We start from the raw sequence: 6338 nt of genomic DNA, 5'->3' as shown, positions 1-6338 counted from the left end.
CCGAGGACTCTGGGTAATACACAAGTTGCCACGAAGAGCAGCTAGAGGGCGCCCGAGAGACGTCACACTGTATACATATATATATACAGCCACCAGAGGGCGCCCGAGAGACGACACACTATATATATGTATACAGCCACCAGAGGGCGCCGGAGAGACGTCACACTGTATATATATGTATACAGCCACCAGAGGGAGCCGGAGAGACATCACACTGTATATATATATGTATACAGCCACCAGAGGGGGCCGGAGAGACATCACACTGTATATATATGTATACAGCCACCAGAGGGAGCCGGAGAGACATCACACTGTATATATATATGTATACAGCCACCAGAGGGGGCCGGAGAGACGTCACACTGTATATATATGTATACAGCCACCAGAGGGCGCCGGAGAGACGTCACACTGTATATATATGTATACAGCCACCAGAGGGCGCCGGAGAGACGTCACACTGTATATATATGTATACAGCCACCAGAGGGCGCCGGAGAGACGTCACACTGTATATATATGTATACAGCCACCAGAGGGCGCCGGAGAGACATCACACTGTATATATATATGTATACAGCCACCAGAGGGGGCCGGAGAGACGTCACACTGTATATATATATGTATACAGCCACCAGAGGGCGCCGGAGAGACATCACACTGTATATATATGTATACAGCCACCAGAGGGAGCCGGAGAGACGTCACACTGTATATATATATGTATACAGCCACCAGAGGGAGCCGGAGAGACATCACACTGTATATATATATATGTATACAGCCACCAGAGGGAGCCGGAGAGACATCACACTGTATATATATATGTATACAGCCACCAGAGGGGGCCGGAGAGACATCACACTGTATATATATATGTATACAGCCACCAGAGGGAGCCGGAGAGACGTCACACTGTGTATTTGTATACAGCCACCAGAGGGAGCCGGAGAGACATCACACTGTATATATATATATGTATACAGCCACCAGAGGGAGCCGGAGAGACATCACACTGTATATATATATATGTATACAGCCACCAGAGGGGGCCGGAGAGACATCACACTGTATATATATATGTATACAGCCACCAGAGGGAGCCGGAGAGACGTCACACTGTATATATATATGTATACAGCCACCAGAGGGGGCCGGAGAGACGTCACACTATATATATATATGTATACAGCCACCAGAGGGAGCCGGAGAGACGTCACACTGTATATATATATGTATACAGCCACCAGAGGGAGCCGGAGAGACGTCACACTGTATATATATATGTATACAGCCACCAGAGGGGGCCGGAGAGACGTCACACTGTATATATATATGTATACAGCCACCAGAGGGAGCCGGAGAGACATCACACTGTATATATATGTATACAGCCACCAGAGGGAGCCGGAGAGACATCACACTGTATATATATGTATACAGCCACCAGAGGGAGCCGGAGAGACGTCACACTGTATATATATATGTATACAGCCACCAGAGGGGGCCGGAGAGACGTCACACTGTATATATATATGTATACAGCCACCAGAGGGAGCCGGAGAGACGTCACACTGTATATATATATATATACAGCCACCAGAGGGAGCCGGAGAGACATCACACTGTATATATATGTATACAGCCACCAGAGGGCGCCCGAGAGACGACACACTATATATATGTATACAGCCACCAGAGGGCGCCGGAGAGACATCACACTGTATATATATGTATACAGCCACCAGAGGGGGCCGGAGAGACGTCACACTGTATATATATATGTATACAGCCACCAGAGGGGGCCGGAGAGACGTCACACTGTATATATATATGTATACAGCCACCAGAGGGAGCCGGAGAGACATCACACTGTATATATATATGTATACAGCCACCAGAGGGGGCCGGAGAGACGTCACACTGTATATATATATGTATACAGCCACCAGAGGGGGCCGGAGAGACATCACACTGTATATATATATGTATATACAGCCACCAGAGGGGGCCGGAGAGACATCACACTGTATATATATGTATACAGCCACCAGAGGGGGCCGGAGAGACGTCACACTGTATATATATATGTATACAGCCACCAGAGGGAGCCGGAGAGACGTCACACTGTATATATATATATGTATACAGCCACCAGAGGGAGCCGGAGAGACGTCACACTGTATATATATATATATACAGCCACCAGAGGGAGCCGGAGAGACGTCACACTGTATATATATATGTATACAGCAACCAGAGGGCGCCGGAGAGACGTCACACTGTATATATATATGTATACAGCCACCAGAGGGGGCCGGAGAGACATCACACTGTATATATATGTATACAGCCACCAGAGGGAGCCGGAGAGACATCACACTGTATATATATATGTATACAGCCACCAGAGGGAGCCGGAGAGACGTCACACTGTATATATATATGTATATGTATACAGCCACCAGAGGGGGCCGGAGAGACGTCACACTGTATATATATATATGTATACAGCCACCAGAGGGGGCCGGAGAGACGTCACACTGTATATATATATGTATACAGCCACCAGAGGGAGCCGGAGAGACGTCACACTGTATATATATATGTATACAGCCACCAGAGGGAGCCGGAGAGACATCACACTGTATATATATATATATACAGCCACCAGAGGGAGCCGGAGAGACGTCACACTGTATATATATATGTATACAGCCACCAGAGGGAGCCGGAGAGACATCACACTGTATATATATATGTATACAGCCACCAGAGGGAGCCGGAGAGACATCACACTGTATATATATATATATACAGCCACCAGAGGGAGCCGGAGAGACATCACACTGTATATATATGTATACAGCCACCAGAGGGAGCCGGAGAGACATCACACTGTATATATATATATGTATACAGCCACCAGAGGGAGCCGGAGAGACATCACACTGTATATATATATGTATACAGCCACCAGAGGGGGCCGGAGAGACATCACACTGTATATATATATGTATACAGCCACCAGAGGGGGCCGGAGAGACGTCACACTGTATATATATGTATACAGCCACCAGAGGGAGCCGGAGAGACATCACACTGTATATATATATGTATACAGCCACCAGAGGGGGCCGGAGAGACATCACACTGTATATATATATGTATACAGCCACCAGAGGGGGCCGGAGAGACGTCACACTGTATATATATGTATACAGCCACCAGAGGGAGTCGGAGAGACGTCACACTGTATATATATATGTATACAGCCACCAGAGGGAGCCGGAGAGACATCACACTGTATATATATATGTATACAGCCACCAGAGGGAGCCGGAGAGACATCACACTGTATATATATATGTATACAGCCACCAGAGGGGGCCGGAGAGACGTCACACTGTATATATATATGTATACAGCCACCAGAGGGAGCCGGAGAGACATCACACTGTATATATATATGTATACAGCCACCAGAGGGAGCCGGAGAGACGTCACACTGTATATATATGTATACAGCCACCAGAGGGAGCCGGAGAGACATCACACTGTATATATATATATATGTATACAGCCACCAGAGGGGGCCGGAGAGACATCACACTGTATATATATATGTATACAGCCACCAGAGGGGGCCGGAGAGACGTCACACTGTATATATATATGTATACAGCCACCAGAGGGAGCCGGAGAGACATCACACTGTATATATATGTATACAGCCACCAGAGGGGGCCGGAGAGACGTCACACTGTATATATATATATATACAGCCACCAGAGGGGGCCGGAGAGACATCACACTGTATATATATATGTATACAGCCACCAGAGGGAGCCGGAGAGACGTCACACTGTATATATATATGTATACAGCCACCAGAGGGGGCCGGAGAGACATCACACTGTATATATATATGTATACAGCCACCAGAGGGAGCCGGAGAGACGTCACACTGTATATATATATATATATACAGCCACCAGAGGGAGCCGGAGAGACGTCACACTGTATATATATATATATACAGCCACCAGAGGGAGCCGGAGAGACGTCACACTGTATATATATGTATACAGCCACCAGAGGGAGCCGGAGAGACGTCACACTGTATATATATATATATACAGCCACCAGAGGGCGCCGGAGAGACGTCACACTGTATATATATGTATACAGCCACCAGAGGGGGCCGGAGAGACATCACACTGTATATATATATGTATACAGCCACCAGAGGGGGCCGGAGAGACATCACACTGTATATATATATGTATACAGCCACCAGAGGGAGCCGGAGAGACGTCACACTGTATATATATATATATATATATATACAGCCACCAGAGGGAGCCGGAGAGACGTCACACTGTATATATATGTATACAGCCACCAGAGGGAGCCGGAGAGACGTCACACTGTATATATATATATATACAGCCACCAGAGGGCGCCGGAGAGACGTCACACTGTATATATATGTATACAGCCACCAGAGGGGGCCGGAGAGACATCACACTGTATATATATATATATACAGCCACCAGAGGGAGCCGGAGAGACATCACACTGTATATATATATATATACAGCCACCAGAGGGGGCCGGAGAGACGTCACACTGTATATATATATGTATACAGCCACCAGAGGGCGCCGGAGAGACGTCACACTGTATATATATATATGTATACAGCCACCAGAGGGAGCCGGAGAGACGTCACACTGTATATATATATGTATACAGCCACCAGAGGGAGCCGGAGAGACGTCACACTGTATATATATATGTATACAGCCACCAGAGGGAGCCGGAGAGACATCACACTGTATATATATATGTATACAGCCACCAGAGGGAGCCGGAGAGACGTCACACTGTATATATATATGTATACAGCCACCAGAGGGAGCCGGAGAGACATCACACTGTATATATATATGTATACAGCCACCAGAGGGGGCCGGAGAGACGTCACACTGTATATATATATGTATACAGCCACCAGAGGGGGCCGGAGAGACGTCACACTGTATATATATATGTATACAGCCACCAGAGGGGGCCGGAGAGACGTCACACTGTATATATATATGTATACAGCCACCAGAGGGGGCCGGAGAGACGTCACACTGTATATATATATGTATACAGCCACCAGAGGGCGCCGGAGAGACGTCACACTGTATATATATATGTATACAGCCACCAGAGGGAGCCGGAGAGACGTCACACTGTATATATATATGTATACAGCCACCAGAGGGGGCCGGAGAGACGTCACACTGTATATATATATATATACAGCCACCAGAGGGAGCCGGAGAGACATCACACTGTATATATATATATACAGCCACCAGAGGGAGCCGGAGAGACGTCACACTGTATATATATATATATACAGCCACCAGAGGGAGCCGGAGAGACGTCACACTGTATATATATATGTATACAGCCACCAGAGGGAGCCGGAGAGACATCACACTGTATATATATATGTATACAGCCACCAGAGGGAGCCGGAGAGACGTCACACTGTATATATATATGTATACAGCCACCAGAGGGAGCCGGAGAGACATCACACTGTATATATATATGTATACAGCCACCAGAGGGGGCCGGAGAGACGTCACACTGTATATATATATGTATACAGCCACCAGAGGGAGCCGGAGAGACGTCACACTGTATATATATGTATACAGCCACCAGAGGGGGCCGGAGAGACGTCACACTGTATATATATGTATACAGCCACCAGAGGGAGCCGGAGAGACGTCACACTGTATATATATATGTATACAGCCACCAGAGGGGGCCGGAGAGACATCACACTGTATATATATGTATACAGCCACCAGAGGGGGCCGGAGAGACATCACACTGTATATATATATGTATACAGCCACCAGAGGGGGCCGGAGAGACGTCACACTGTATATATATATGTATACAGCCACCAGAGGGGGCCGGAGAGACGTCACACTGTATATATATATGTATACAGCCACCAGAGGGGGCCGGAGAGACGTCACACTGTATATATATATATATATATACAGTCACCAGAGGGAGCCGGAGAGACGTCACACTGTATATATATGTATACAGCCACCAGAGGGAGCCGGAGAGACATCACACTGTATATATATATGTATACAGCCACCAGAGGGAGCCGGAGAGACATCACACTGTATATATATATATGTATACAGCCACCAGAGGGAGCCGGAGAGACATCACACTGTATATATATATGTATACAGCCACCAGAGGGAGCCGGAGAGACATCACACTGTATATATATATATATGTAT

The sequence above is a fragment of the Ranitomeya variabilis genome, chromosome 1 (assembly GCF_051348905.1).
Source record: "Ranitomeya variabilis isolate aRanVar5 chromosome 1, aRanVar5.hap1, whole genome shotgun sequence".
Taxonomy (NCBI): Eukaryota; Metazoa; Chordata; class Amphibia; order Anura; family Dendrobatidae; genus Ranitomeya; species Ranitomeya variabilis.
Note: the sequence above shows the minus strand (reverse complement) of the source record.